Raw genomic sequence first — 16,220 nt, 5'->3', positions numbered from 1 at the left:
TAACCCAAAGTACAAGGAGGATTTGAGAACCAGAAGCCTCTCTTCTCCTGAATCTTCCATCCAGAAGCATTGCTGCCTCCAGCTGTGGCAGCAGGGCATAGCGGTTATAGCTAGCGGTCATCTATAATCCTCTCCTCCATCAGTTTGTCCAATCCTCTTTTAGGACTCAGCTGCAAATACAAGTGCCTTTTAAGTGCATTGTACAAATGTGACAGGGCCACGGGTGGCGCTGTGGGTTAAACCACAGAGCCTAGGACTTGCCGATCAGAAGGTCGGCGGTTCGAATCCCCGCGACGGGGTGAGCTCCCCTTGCTCGGTCCCAGCTCCTGCCAACCTAGCAGTTGCAAAGGCACACCAGTGCAAGTAGATAAATAGGTACCGCTCCAGCGGGAAGGTAAACGGCGTTTCCATGCGCTGCTCTGGTTTGCTTAGTCATGCTGGCCACATGACCTGGAAGCTGTACGCCGGCTCCCTCGGCCAGTAAAGCGAGATGAGCGCCAGAACCCCAGAGTCGGTCACGACTGGACTGGATCAGGGGTCCCTTTACCTTTACCTTTTTACAAATGTGACACTAGATGGCGCTGATGAACCAATGGCAAATTCCACATATATAACTTTTTTTAAAAAGCATTTTGACAGCAGTTTTGGGGGGGGGGTTTACATCTGTGTATATTCAGCCTTCGAGCTCTGTGGCTTTCTGCAGAGATACTGGGTACTGCAAAGTCCTGCAAAGTTTCGTTAGCGCTCACAGAGCATTAGCAGATCCAGGGTGCCCTCACTCCAGGGTGCAACACCCTGTTTACCACAGTGCCCCCCCCCATTTATTTCCTTTTTTTGCATCCTGTCTAACTTCTTTAGAGAAGCAGCTGCCTGAGCAGGGAGTGGGGATATTTAGGCTTTCGCCTCACACTTTAGAGTGGTTGGGGAGGCAACAAGGAACTAGCAATTGTGAATCAAGTTCCTTTGTGGCTTTTCCTCAAAATCTCTTGCCAGAAACGCTTCTGGCAAGAAACACTTGTGTTGGGGGTGGGCAGCAAACTCTCCTTTGTTTGTGACTATATTTTACCTCTGGCCTCTTCTCCTGGTCTGTCTGGATTCTAGGAAGCTGACTTGTACTGAACCAGACCATTGGTCTCTCTAGCTCAACATTGTTTACACTGGCTGGCAGCATCCCTGCGGAGTTTCAGGCAGGGAGGGTCACCCAAACAGACCAAGGACCTTCGGCATGCAAGGCAGGACCTCTGTCATTGAGCTACGGCCCATTATTCCTTGCTTCACAGGCATTTTGAAATTGCTTTAATGGGCTGCCTCAGTAATAGCTGTAAAATGGGCAGAAGGGCCCCATCCTCTCAATACAGCTCCCTTGCCTTGGAGATTCCGATGGCTGCTTTTTGTTCTCTCCTTTTGGCTGGAAAAGTTAACTCCCAACTTTTCTTCCTCCCAGCAGCTCAGAGCTTGGCAGTGCCTGGGCTAAGATTATCTTCTTCACAATGAGCCTGTGGAGCGAGTCAGGCGGTATCACGGCGACTGAGGCAAAGTTATTCCTGAGTGAGCAGGGGTCTGAAGCCAAGTCTCTCTTACATTCTTGCTATCGCTTCGCCCTGGTTCTCAGGTTCCTTGGCATCCCCACAACAGATCCCAGCCATTGGGGCTAGTTGTAGCCTCTTTCTCCCAGCCGTCCTTTAAAGCCACCCGCGTCTACGCCGACCATCAGCCAGAGCTCATCAGACCAGAGACCCACATTTCAACTGGAAATGTGAAGGCATGCAAAGCAGAGGCTTTGCCCCTCACCACACCCAGCTCCCGCTGCCAACCACCACAAAACTTTGGCACTTCCTTGAGAAGTTCACAACAAAGATGTCCGCAGGGAGGGGATGATCCTGTAGAGGAGGATTAAGCTAAGGTTACCAGACATCCCCATTTCCTGGGGACAGTCCCCGGATTTATAAAACAGTCCCCATACAAAATCAACTGAAGTTGAAAGTGTCCCCAGATTCATTGGGAAAAATCGGGTAACCTTAGATTAAGCAGAACTTCCCCGTTCCACAAATGGCTGCTTCTGCCCTTGAATGAGACATCTGAAGGGAGCCCTGTTTAGGGAAGCTTTTAATGTTTGATGCATTAAAGGTAAAGGTAAAGGGACCCCTGACCATTAGGTCCAGTCGTGGCTGACTCTGGGGTTGTGGCGCTCATCTCGCTTTATTGGCCAAGGGAACCAGCGTACAGCTTCCGGGTCATGGGGCCAGCATGACTAAGCCGCTTCTGGTGAACCAGAGCAGCACACGGAAATGCCGTTTGCCTTCCCGCCGGAGCGGTACCTATTTATCTACTTGCACTTTGACATGCTTTCGAAGTGCTAGGTTGGCAGGAGCAGGGACCGAGCAACGGGAGCTCACCCCGTCGCGGGGATTTGAACCGCCAACCTTCTGATCAGCAAGTCCTAGCAGCCCTGTTTAGGGAAGCTTTTAATATTTGATGCATTACTGTATTTTAATATTTTGTTGGAAGCCACCCAGAGTGGCTGGGGAAGCCCAGCCAGATGGGCGGGGTATAAATTATTATTATTATTATTATTATTATTATTATTATTATTATTATTATTATTAAATGCAGAAGCCCAAGGAAGCCATGGCCTTCCTCTCTTGCCCAAGGTTTTCCTCCGTGATGCACACTCTTCCCCCGCCTCTGTGGACAACCCTGGTGACGGCCTATGAAAGAACCAGGAAAGCCCAGAGAGGTTTCCCGCAAGCTCTGAGCAGGGCCTCCACCCTCCACTGCCTAGAACTGTGCCAACCTCATCTGGCACTGACTGTGCCCCTTGAGGAGGGCGTGGATGGACGGCAAAACCTCACTATGATTTGGCAAATTGCTCGTGAACTTGGGCAAGTCGGAGAGAAATGATATCATTCTCTCTCTCCTTTGAAGGACATCTGGTGCCTCTTTCACATTTTTCCACTGGCACATATCCATGCAATTTGTTCAACCATAAGTACTTCTCTCAGTCAGATAGTTCCTCATAGTTCTGATCCTTTTGTCTCACAGGACAGCCCTGTGAGAAGGGTTGGGCTGAGAGAGGAACTGGGCTAAACTCACATATTCCAGGGAATATGCAAGAACGGACTTTCCCTGGTTTGCTCATAAGGCTGAAGTTGTTTCTGAAAGTTCATGATTTGTTACAGAGGTGGGTGAGTAGCCTGAATAAGGAGGTAAGCTGCACATGCCTTCCCATCCCCGAATAATTATTAATAATTATTGTTGATTAAATTTCTATACCAGCCTTCATCTGAAGACCAGAAGGTGGTTTACAACAGGAAAACACAAAAATGCACACTGTAATCACAAAGGAAAACAATAGCATCCCCCCTAAACACAGACACACACGGTTTGAAAGGCTGTAGATTGTTGAATCAGCCAAAGGAATGCTTTTGCCTGGTGCCTAAAGATATTCAATGAAGGCACCAGGAGAGCCTCCCTGGGGAGAGCATTCCACAAATGGGGGGCCACCACAGAAAAGGCCCATTCTCATGTTGCTACTGTCCAAACCTCACAGATGCACACAAAGAAGGGCCTCAAATGTTAGGCTATAGTTCTGTTCCACCTTAAAAGGGAGCAGGCATGACTGTTGTGGGTCACATGCTGCACTTGCGGGGATCTTCCGTTTGTATATTGCTGTTTTGCTGGAGACGAAGGGAAGCAGACATGTTTTCTTTTGTTCCTGAACTATGCTGAATAAATGTTGTTAAATATGCTTACACATTTCTCTGTCCGCCACTTCTGTTGTGAGAAGATTTATTCACTCTGCTGATAGAGCGTGCATGGCCTCTAAGTGTATCTGAGGCTCGTGTCGCTGTTTGAGGCTGTTCCAAGGGAGACTGGTGATTGTCTCCCCGGCAGTATCCCAACATCAAATGATGATTGCAAGCTGGCTGCCAAATTCTGCACCGGCTGAAATTTCTAGTGCATCTTCAGAGACAACCCCATGTTATAACGCATTGCAGTAATCTAACCTAGAGGTTTGCCAGCAGGGCTGTCTTAAGAAGAAGAAGAAGAGTTTGGATTTGATATCCCGCCTTTCACTCCCTTTAAGGAGTCTCAAAGCGGCTAACATTCTCCTTTCCCTTCCTCCCCCACAACAAACACTCTGTGAGGTGAGTGGGGCTGAGAGACTTCAGAGAAGTGCGACTGGCCCAAGGTCACCCAGCAGCTGCATGTGGAGGAGCGGAGACGCGAACCCGGTTCCCCAGATTACGAGACTATCGCTCTTAACCACTACACCACACTGGCATATCCGGCGCCGTAGTGCAAAGATCCCTCCAGTGCGCCCCACCCCAGCAACACCAAAACAAGGGAGGGGGCAGTGGAAAATGTCCTCTGCCTCCCCCACTGCCCCGATCCCCGGCGTGGTGGAGACGATCAAACAGGAAAATGTGCTGGGAAAGGGAAGGCTGCCAGCAAAGCCGCCCAGCTCCCCCACTCGCTAGGGCGCCACTGAGAGGCCGGCGCTCTGGTGCAACGAACCACTAACAGCAATGGGAAAGACGGCTCTGGTTACCAGAGCATAGACAATAGGCTGTCCCTGTCTGGATAGGGGCACAGCTGGGCCACCAGCCTTCTCATTCTATGCCGCCGAATCCACCTGAGCCTCAAGTGACAGCCATGACTCCAGAAGGACCTCCAAGCTACGTAGCTGCTCCTTCAGAGGAAGTGTAACCCCCTCAAGAGCAGGCAACCTCCCAGCCATCTGGTCAAGAGAACCACCCACTAACAGTGCCTCTGTCTTATCTGGACCGAGCTTCAGTTTGTTGGCTCTCATCCAGTCCAATACTGAGGCAAGGCAATGGTCCAGCACTTCCACTGCCTCACCTGCAGCTGTAAAAGAGGAGAAGAGGTGAGTGCCGTCAGCAGACTACTGACAATGTACTCCAAACTTCTGGATCACTCCACTCAGCAGTTTCATGCAGATGCTAAACAGCAGGGGAGATAAAAATGAGACCCTGAGAAGCCCCTCATTGAAGGCCCTATGGGGCTGAAAAGCACTCCCCAACAGTGGCGTCGCAAGGGGGGTGCGCCCTGGGTGCCAAGTCTGGGGGGGAACAAGAAGGCACCCCGTGGGATCTCGTGGCGGCGTGAGACCCATTGCGCTGCAGCAGCCGTGAGCAGAGGATCCTAGCGCCAGCTGCAAACCACTATGTATAGTGCGTGCGTGTCGTTGCACACATGCGCTGTACATAATGACGCCACACACGGACAGCGGTGGGATCCTTCGGTCGCCACTACAGCCGCATGTAGAGGGTCCTCCGTTCGCGGCCGTAGCGAACGGCTGGAAGAATCCCAGCACTGTCTGTACGGCACTGGAGCCGCGCCAGCGGCGAACTGCTATCTACAGCGCATGTGCGGCGTCGCTACGTAGCGACGCCCTGCCCCGGGTATCACAACGCCTTCGTTCACCCCTGCTCCCCAAGCATCACCCTCTGGGAATGACCAACTTAGTAGGAAAAGAACCACTGCAAAGGAGTGCCAGCCCCCCCAGCTGAGATAGTTGCTCCAGGATACCATGGTTGAATATATCGAAAGCTGCTCAGAGGTTGAGGAGAATTAACAGGGACACATTTCCCCTGTCTCTCTCCCGATGGAGTTCATGATACAGGGCGACCAAAGCAGTTTCTGTGCCCAAACCGGGCCTAAAACCCCGGTTGAAATGCAGCTAGAAAATCCATTTTTTCCAACAGCACCCAGATCCTGGCTAAACCAGGCTCCTTCTGTGATGGAACTCCTATTTGGGGACTTCCCTGGCTTTTTGCTGGCCCATGCAGGACCAGTCTGGATAGTTGGCCTTAGTGAAGAGTTAACATTTTCATCCCCCAAAAAGTTTTTTATTTGAGTTCCTACTGAAATGAGGCTGCATTTTAATGTTTTAATGTTGTATTTTAATCTTGTTTTTAAGTTGTATTTCAATCAGTTGTTTTTATACTGGTGTTAGCCGCCCTGAGCCCAGTCTTGGCTGGGGAGGGCGGGGTATAAATGAAATTGTTGTTGTTGTTGTTGTTGTTGTTGTTAGAACCTTGCCCGAGAAGGGGAGCATGGAAAAATAAACTTCAGACTCCCCTCTATCACACAACTCCATGGGGCCAAGCGTGACACGGTGGGGACTCAAGGCACCCCCAGTGGTGTGTGTGTGTCATTTTGGGTGGGGCAAATCTGCTTGCCCAAAAGGTGTTTATTACTCAAGACTGCATACGAACAAAATTGTGTTGATGAGGAGAAATTCACATTAATATGCTGATGAATTGTTCTGGAAGTTGTTGTTTTTTAAGGCATTCGCAAACTGTTGTGGAAATATGGAGAACAGGCTGTAAGCTTGGAAAAAATGAGGAACCAGAGAACTAAACATGGGAGCTAATAGCAGATAGATCCACCCTCTGATTTGCTTGGGGGGGGTGGAAATAGGAGGAAGACAGCCAACTTAATTCCCCCCCCCCCAATGCAGGATCTAGGGTTGCTATACGTCTGGAACTTTGCAGACATTGCTGGGATTACAGGTGGAACCATAGCTGTCAATGTTTCCTGTTTTTTAAGGGAAATTCTCTTTTTCCAAATAGGATTCCTTGCAAGAAAAGGGAAAAGTTGACAGCTATGGGTGGAATTAGCGTAAATGTCCAGGAAAATCCAGAGGTATGGCAACTCATGTCGGGAGTGTAGATTTTGCCAAATTCCCTTTAAAATAGCTCAGAAACTTCTCACTTTTTTATTGGAGATCTTGCAGGAAAAAAGCTCCACAACTTTGCACAAAACTTTAAAAAAAGTTCTACAGCTTTGGCCCCAAAAAGCTCAAACATGCAACCCTACTTCACCCATAACCAGGTTAAAGGATGCACACACCATATCTAGGCTTAAGAAGAAAGATTCCCATGACTAGAGGGGCAGGAGGACATTCGATTCAGTTCTCGTTTAAAGGCAGACCTCCCTAAATTGCACTGTCCAAAAGAATGCATGAAATTTCCATATCTCTGAATTTTGCAATGTGCTTCTCCAGCTGGTGTGTACTCCCCCCCCCCCCAAAAAAAACCCAGCATGCACTGATGTGAAGTGTGCATAAAGATGCACATCTTAGTGATTATTTGTAGAGGAGTCGCTTTGGAAAAAATGTGTACAGTCAAATGTCGGTTGTCGAACGCAATCCGTTCTGAAAGCCCTTTTGGCTTCCAAAATGTTCAGCAACTGAGGCGCAGCTTCTGATTGGTTTCAGGAGCTTCCAAAAATGTTCAAAAACCGGAGCATTTACTTCTGGGTTTTCGGCGTCTGGAGCCGAAACGTTCCAAAACAGAGGCATCCAGGAGCCGAGGTTTGACTGTATACTGTATTGGGGGAAATGGCATGTATATTAGGTGTATATTAATAATAATAATAAATTTTATTTATACCCCGCCCTCCCTGGCCAGAGCCAGACTCAGAGCAGCTAACAACAGTAAAATTACAGTAAAAACATAAGGGGGGAAATTAATTTAAAATACAGGTTAAAATGCAATTTAAAATCCAGCCTCATCAAAACCATAAGGGGAGGGAAATATAAGGGTCAGACTGAGTCCAAACCAAAGGCCAGGCGGAACAGCTCTGTCCTGTAGGCCCTGTGGAAAGATGTCAAGTCCTGCAGGGCCCTAGTCTCTTGTGACAGAGCATTGCACCAAGTAGGGGCCAGTACTGAAAAGGCCCTGGCCCTAGTTGAGAGCAATATAACTACCTTGGGACCTCCAAGGTGTTGTCAATTGTGGACCTTAAGGTCATCCACGGGGCATACCAGGAGAGGCGGTCCCGTAGTTATGTGGGTCCTAGGCTGCATATATTAGTGTATATTGGGGGGGGAATGTGTATTAGGATGGATTTTAATTTGGACTTTTTTTTCTAACCGATGTGGAAGTGTGGAGAATTGGACTTGACTGGAAAAATGAGAAGCTGAAATTGGCAAGTGTTTCCCAGCCCAGCCCCTCTCTCTTTTTACTTTTATTTTTAAATCCATAATCACTGGAAGAAGCCCCTGGAGGCATCGGCAGACCTTGCTGCGAGTGGCCAGCAGGACGTCACTCAGTGCCAAAGGGGTGAAGGAGTGACAGAGGGCAGCCGAGATAATTCTTGCATGCAAGAGCACACACACACGCTTTAACATTTTAATTACATTGCATTGATCGGGAGAGTGCACTGCGAGCCATCCACGTGCCCTTCCCAGGTCTCCTGCTCAGTGGCGTAGCGTGGGGGGTGCAGGGGGGGCCGGGCGCAACATCTGGGGGGGGCGCTTGCACTCGCAGCTCTCTGCCCCTACCTGGCTCACTCACTCTCACTGCAGTGTTGGCTGTGCGAATCCGAGCCGAGCCGCCGGTCGCCGCCCACTGTGTGGGGGGGTGCCAGGCATGCGGTGCGGGGGCGCAAATCCACGGGTTAGGGGGCGCAAATTACTTGCCTTGCCCCGGGTGCTGACAACCCACGCTACGCCACTGCTCCTGCTCGCTCTCGTTCATCACTGATCTGGCTCCAAAAGGACACAGAAGGAATCCCGACATGTTTCAGCTGTGATCGCTGCAGCTGAGTCACAGCCCAACCCAATCCAGGTTGACTTAGAAGTAAGCCTTGTGCTATACAGCCGTGTGCACAGGGGCTGCAGCCTTAACTTTGAGCACGGGAGACTCAGGGCCTGCCCAAGACATTTTGCTGACTGAGACAAAAAGGGCAGCATTTCACCATCCTCCCCACTCCCAATCCACAGGCAGAATCCAACCGGATGGACAGTTGAATCTTAGGGCAGCCCTGGGAATGGGGGTGAGATTCTCCACCATTGCTGAAGGCAGCATGAGGCTAGCTTAGGAGGAACTGGGTGCGAGACAGAGCTTGGAAAGAGGACTCCCCCCAACATTGTGCTCTGTGAGAAAGGGCCTCTGGCTCCTCTCATATCTTAAACGATAAGGTAAAGGACCCCTGGACAGTTAAGTCCAATCAAAGGCGACTCTGGGGTTGCAGCGCTCAGTTCGCTTTCAGACCGAGGGAGCCGGCGTTTGTCCACAGACAGCTTTCCGGGTCATGTGGCCAGCAGGACTAAACTGCTTCTGGCGCAACAGAACACCATGATGGAAACCTGAGCACATGGAAATGCCATTTACCTTCCCGCCGCAGCGGTACCTATTTATCTACTTGCACTGGTGTACTTTCAAATTGCTAGGTGGGCAGAAGCAGGGACCGAGCAACGGGAGCTCATCCCATCGCGGGGATTCGAACCGCTGACCTTCTGGTCGGCAAGCCCAAGAGACTCAGTGGTTTAGACCACAGCCCCACCAGCATCCCTATTCCACTGAGAAGAGAATTATAATGGGATATAGAACTCTCAGCACAATATTTAGTTTAGTTGGAATCTCTTTTACAGTGGTACCTCGGGTTAAGTATTTAATTCATTCCGGAGGTCCATTCTTAACCTGAAACTGTTCTTAACTTGAAGCACCACTTTAGCTAATGGGGCCTCTTGCTGCCACCACACTACCAGAGCCCGATTTCTGTTCTTATCCTGAAGCAAAGTTCTTAACCTGAAGCACTATTTCTGGGTTAGCGGAGTCTGTAACCTGAAGCGTATGTAACCTGAGGTACCACTGTATTGTCCTTTTAATCTACTGGCTTGAGTCCTATCCTGTCGAGCAGCAGAACACAAGCTCTTCCACGGAACAGCCCTTCCTATTACCAAGTTCAACGAAACATGCAATAGCATAGCTGCATGATTGCCCATCAAGGGGATGGGATTACAAAGATAATTCCAGCATCAAGTATAAAAGTCGAGACCATCTGAAAATCAGCACAGGTGTTGGGCCTGGGGAGAGAGAAATCTGGCATATCTAGAGCCTTGAAATAACCTCATCCTGCTCCTTGACATGCATAAGAAGGGAGGTTTAGCTCCGTGAAGGGTATACACTGTGGGGAAACTGCTGCTGGTTTCTCGCCAGAGCCTGCAACCCACAGTATGAGGGATATGAAGGTATTAAGTGAGTTATAGTATCAATTGTCTGCATGCACTCACCATCCAACAACTAAGAACACGGCTTCCCCAAACAATTCCCAGAACTGTAGCTCACCCCTCACGGGTTTACAATTCCTAAATGCAGTGCCCAGGATTCTTTGTGGGAGGCTATGCACTTTAAGGGACGCGGGTGGCGCTGTGGGTTAAACCACGGAGCCTAGGGCTTGCCAATCAGAAGGTTGGTGGTTTCAATCCCCACGACGGGGTGAATTCCCGTTGCTCGGTCCCTGCTCCTGCCAACCTAGCAGTTCGAAAGCACGTCAAAGTGTAAGTAGATAAATAGGTACCACTCCAGCGGGAAGGTAAACGGCGTTTCCGTGCGCTGCTCTGGTTCGCCAGAAGCGGCTTAGTCATGCTGACCACATGACCCGGAAGTTGTACGCCGGCTCCCTTGGCCAGTAAAGCGAGATGAGTGCCGCAACCCCAGAGTTGTCCACGAGTGGACCTAATGGTCAGGGGTCCCTTTACCTATGCGCTTTAAGGCTATAAGACAGGGCACAGGTGGATGACAGAGCAGAAATGTTCTATCAAGTCCAGGCAGCTAGTTATACATTTGCGAGCTGAGATATAATATCAAGGGGTCTTGTGGCTGCGGTGTGATGAGATCAGGAAGGCAAGGGACACTCGCAAAACTGCACGGTACTGTACAGATAAGCCTGAAAATACTGGCAAGGAGTTTACAGTAAAAGCCTGTTTTTAAAACCCTGTAATCACAAGGCATTATCAGGCAACTCCTGGCTTGCTAAGAACCTTCCCTGCCCCCTGGCCTGATTGACCAAGTAAAGCCTATGCTGCCTCGGAATCATATAGCACAGCTTAGCTCAGGTGGATAGAGCATGGTGCTGATAACGCCAAGGTTGCGGGTTCGATTCCCGTATGGGTCAGCTGCGTGTTCCTGCATTGCAGGAGATTAGACTAGATCAGGGCAGTGGCATAGCATGGGTTGTCAGCACCCGGGGCAAGGCAAGTAATTTGCGGCCCCTAACCCTTCCGCACCGCACTGCACGCCTAGCACCGCCACCCGCTCCACAGTGGGCGGCGACCCGGCGGCTCAGATCGGATTCGCACAGCCAGCACTGCAGTGAGAGAGAGTGAGTAAGCCAGGTAGGGGCAGAGAGCTGCGAGTGCGAGCGCGCCCCCCCTCCAGATGTTGCGCCCGGTGCGGCCGGCCCTCCCTGCACCCCCATGCTACGCCACTGGATCAGGAGTCGGCAAACTACGGTCCAGGGGCCAGATGCGGCCCACCAGGCTTGTAAATCCAGCCCGCGGACCCTGCCACCCACTCAGTCAGTCCCCGCGCTGAGCTAAATTGGCGCAGCGCGGCGTTTCCTTGAAAAGAAGCTGCGGACACCTTGCTGTGCGGGGACTGAGTTCTGCAACACTGGCACGGCTTTGGATTGGCTGCAGGAAGCTCCAGATGCCGCAGATGCAACTGGGCAGGTAAACCCGGCGCGGCCATGGATGGAGAGGCTGGCGGGCAGGCAGCGGGTCTGGGCATCATGACGGGCACATCGTGGGGCTTCAGCCGGAGCTTGGCGTGCCTGCTGGCCCCACACCTGGTGCCCAGCTCGGAGGCGTGCTCGGAGGCCGTGCTGGAGCAACTGGAGGGTGAGCTGCGCACCACCTGCTTCGTGCTCTGCATGCACAGCCTGCCCACCAACCTGGCCTCAGACGACGGGCCGCAGCGCAAGGTGCAGGGCGCCTGGGAGCTCTGCGGGGATGGGCCAATGGAGCAACAATTGCTCGTCAACAATGCCGGTGAACGGGCAGCGCCAAGATGCACTCCTGAGCGCGTGCAGAGTACACTCCTCCAGAGGCAGCTGTGGGACCAGCTTGCAGGGTATTTATATTTTTCATAATATAATCTGGCCCCCCACAAGGTCTGGGGGGCAGTGGACCAGTCCCCTGATGAAAAAGTTTGCTGACCCCTGGACTAGATGGTCTTCAGGGTCCCTTCCGACTCTACAATTCTAAGATCTCTTACTTGCTTTGAGTGCTAGACGATATTAGAAGGGGACACATGTGTACAATGAAACGAATTTAACATATCAGGGAAGGATCAGAGCTGCATGGCAGAGGGCCCTGCAGGCAGGAATATCTTACGTTCAGTTCCCCAATGCCATCTCCAGGCTGGGAGAGACCCCTGAATCTGAACCCCCAGGGTGCTGCTGCCAGTCAGTGTAGGCAACCCTGAGCTAGATGGACCCTCTGCTCAGACTCGGAATAAGAGCAGCTTCCTATGTCCCTACAGGCGGGTTGCAGCGACAAAGGAGAGAGCGAATTTAAGCACTTGGGAACTGCATTCCATACCTGACATCTCCTGGGTTTATAAGGCTAGTGGCAACCGCCAGATGAAACACTCCAGTTGCAAATGTCTTATAAGATTTGGGGAAAGGGAGAATTAGCCATCAATAACCTGATGGGCCAACAGAGGCGGCTGCCTCATTCTGCCTGCTTTCTTTTGTGACTTTGAATTTATTATGCATTTGCTAAATTGCTGGGTTCCCCCTCCCCCCATTTGAACTTGACACATTTTGTAAATGGGCTTGCCCCCCTGCCTCTCCTCCCCCCCCCCATCCCGCCGCCACCAATTCTTCAGTCTTGCCCACACACCACATCTAAGGACAGGCTGTGGGGGATGTGGTTATAATTATTCTGTGCTTTCCAGCAACTGCGATTGAGAAGCATTCCTGAATCCAGCTATGGAGACAGAGCAAAGCCATCTGGCTAGTAGCCAGCTATAGCCCTCTCCTCCCTGGACATTTGCCCAATCTTCTTTTAAAGCCATCCACCTTGGCGGTCATCACTGCCTCCTGCAGCACTGAGTTCCATAGTTCAACTACCTTATTTTTTGCTCTATAAGACTCACTTTTTCCCTCCTAAAAAGTAAGGGGAAATGTGTGTGCGTCTTATGGAGCGAATGCAGGCTGCGCAGCTATCCCAGAAGCCAGAACAGCAAGAGGGATTGCTGCTTTCACTGCGCAGCGATCCCTCTTGCTGTTCTGGCTTCTGAGATTCAGAATATTTTCTTTCTTGTTTTCCTGCTCCAAAAACTAGGTGCGTCTTGTGGTCTGGTGCGTCTTATAAAGCGAAAAATACGGTATGTGCTGACTCTCATCTGTCCTGAATCTGCAAACATTCCACTGGAGTTCTTTAGTGTCAAGGAGACAGAGAGGGAAACATTGCTCCCTTCACTTTCTCCATATCGTCCTGAATTTTATACAATTCTGACTTTTCATAGAATCTTAGGGTTGTAAGGGCTCCCTAAAGGTCATCTAGTCCAACCCCCTGCAATGCAGAAACTTCAGCTCAAGCATCCATGACAGACGGCTAAACTGAAATGTTTGAGGATGATCTTCCCTGTTGTGAGTCCCTCATTTATTTATTTTCAGTTTGGGGGCGATTTTTCACCTTGTTTCATGTTCACAGCACGCTTTACTCTTTCGTTTCGCATTGCTTCTGTTTTCTGAATCTCACGCCTCTCTTCCTCTCGCAGCGAGTCCTGGGTTCAAGTCTTGCTGCCTGCCCTGGGTTATAAGGTCACCTGACAGAGCCCCATGCAAGGAAGCTCCTGCAAAGAATGGGGCGTCCCCCCCAAAAAAACCCCAACCCCAAACAGCTGAAGCAATGAAATTGCCACCACGAAGGAGACGGTACCTTTGCAAAAACTTTTCAGTCGTTCTTGGAAACCACATTGCTGAGTGTAAGTGCTATTGAAAGCCAAAAATGCAGTACATACAGGAATATTGTGGAAGGCAATGTCTGGTGCAGGAATAAATTTCCTAATGCATCGCAGATGGGGAGGGGGTGGGGGAACGGTTGCCGACTTTGGGAGAATGGTGAAGAGAGGAAACTGCCTTTCCTAGCTGGACGCAAATGACCTGTTGGAGGACCTGAAGGAGCAGCCACCATGCCAGAAATCTCTCTGCCCCACAGAGGCGCTTGGGGAGAAAGGGGGTGGGGGCAAGGAGGCTGCGGCCCAGCGGCAGACCCCCAGCTTTGCACACCCCCGGTTCAATCCTAAAAGGCATCTCCAGTTAGGGCTGAGAGGGACCATTGCCCGAGAGCCGCTGCCAGCCAGTGCAGACGACACTGAACCAGCACCAGGCAGCTCCCTGTGCTCCTCTTCAAATTCCTCTGGAACCATGAGGACTAGAATCTTTTAGAAGGAGCATAGCCCAGTGGGAGAGCACCAGCGTCGCAGGAAGGAGGTCCCAGGCGCAAAAAAGGCATCTCCACCTGAAGCAGACCGTGTGGAAGGAATATTCTCCACCGGACCCCCTGCAGCCCAGCAGAGCAAAGACCCCCCGGGGAGCGGGGCTGGCCGGGCTCACCCAGAGCTCCCTTCAATCCACAGTAAGAGCTCCGGCTGTGTTGTGATCTCCCTTAAAGCTGCCTCCTTGTAGTTTATTCCTTTTTGCCAACCCGCCCCCTCCGCGCTGCAGCCCCCTCCGCGCTGCGGCAGCTAAGGCACTCTGCACATGGGCAGGGGGTGTGTGGTCCGGGAAAGGAGCTCGGGAGAGGAGCTGCTTCCCGGGAAAGAGAGAAAGAAAGAAAGAGAGAACGAAAGAGAGAACGAAAGAGAGAGAGAAAGAGAGAAAGAGAGAAAGAGAGAAAGAGAGAAAGAGAGAAAGAGAGAAAGAGAGAAAGAGAGAAAGAGAGAAAGAAAGAAAGAAAGAAAGAAAGAAAGAAAGAAAGAAAGAAAGAAGAGGGAGGGGGAGAGGCAGAGAAAAGCGTCCCCTTGTCAGGAGGAGGAATAAGGGGGCCGGAGGAGGGGGGTTCCCTGGGGGGCGCCTGTCCCCATAGCCTCACCTCCAGCTCTGATGCGCGTCGCCTCCTCCGCCAGCCGCTGCCCTCGTTCACTGCGCCGGCACCATCTGCCTGCAGCGCGGGCATCGCCGGAGGGCCCCGCGGGCCTTTTTAAAGGGGGAGAGGGAGGGAGGGGGACAGGGAGTGTCAGTCACTGGACCCCCCCCCTCCCTCTCGGCTGGGAAGGAAAAGGGACTGGCTGCTGCCCCATCGCAAGAGCCAGGCGGGATTCTGCTGCCCTCTGCCGGGCAGGAACGGAAAGGCAGCTCCCTTCCTCTGTCTCCAGCGGGGCTGAGCGTCGGAGCAGCTGCTTGGCATGTAGAAGGCGGCAGCTCAGTCCCCAAAGGCAGCGTCCCCAGGCCCCGACAGAGTGTTGTTGCTGTGGGTGTTGTTGTTTTTTAAAAAAATATTTTTTTTATAATTTTAACATATTACTTATCATACATGCAACAAAACTTCACTTCTTATACAATCTTTTTCTGACTTCCATCAGCACCTCTGATGATCCCCCATTCTTATCACTTCTTCTGCACTTCTTAAATTCATATTGCCTTTAATTATCTTAACTAACAATTCTCATCTTTACCAATTTCCCCAATAATTCAAATAATTCACCTCACAAAACCTCTTGCAAACCTACAAACGTAATCTGTCGTCACAATTACTTTTCAAATAGTCCGTAAATTTACACCAGTCTTCTGTGGATCTCTGGTCCTGCTGGTTTCGAATTCTTCCTGTTAGTTTATCTAATTCTGCATAGTCCATCAATTTCAGCTGTTGGTGTTTTTTCCCCCGTCTTCGTTTTAGATCTCGTTATGATTCGTGTGGGAATTATCCTCTAGTCCAAACCCTCTTCCATACAGGATTCTCCAGGTATGCCCCACGGAGGACCTTAAGGTCCACAAATGACAACACTTTGGAGGTCCCAGGTTGCAACATGGTTAGATTGGTCTCAACTGGGGCCAGGGCCTTTTCAGTACTGGCCCCGACTTGGTGGAACGCTCTGTCACAAGAGACTAGGGCCCTGCAGGACTTGACATCTTTCCGCAGGGCCTGCAAGACGGAGCTGTTCCGCCTGGCCTTTGGTTTGGACTCAGTCTGACCCTTATGTTTCCCTCCCCTTATGGTTTTGATCTATGGGCTACTATTAAAATGAGGCTGCATTTTAAACTATATTTTAACCTGTATTTTAAATTGGTTTATTTTTAATTTTAATTAATTTTAATTGTAATTTTACTGGTGTTAGCCGCCCTGAGCCCAGCTCTGGCCGGGGAGGGCGAGGTATAAATAAAACATCATTATTATTATTATTATTATTATTATTATTATTAGATAAACCCTCCCTGACTGGTAGGTCATTCGG

General features: G+C 50.7%; 1 protein-coding gene across 1 annotated transcript in view; it reads right to left on the bottom strand.

Annotated features, from left to right (window-relative positions):
* Window positions 1-14,978, bottom strand: part of ALPL (alkaline phosphatase, biomineralization associated) — a 57,285-nt gene extending 42,307 nt beyond the window's left edge. Inside the window, exon 1 of the mRNA XM_081923146.1 lies at window positions 14,861-14,978. The gene's annotated coding sequence lies outside the window, so the exon portion shown is untranslated. The remainder of the gene's footprint in view (window positions 1-14,860) is intronic.
* Between the last annotated feature and the right edge of the window lie 1,242 nt (window positions 14,979-16,220).

The sequence above is a fragment of the Podarcis melisellensis genome, assembly GCF_964234715.1.
Source record: "Podarcis melisellensis genome assembly, chromosome: 8".
Taxonomy (NCBI): Eukaryota; Metazoa; Chordata; class Lepidosauria; order Squamata; family Lacertidae; genus Podarcis; species Podarcis melisellensis.
This window is presented reverse-complemented; position numbering and strand designations above follow the sequence as displayed.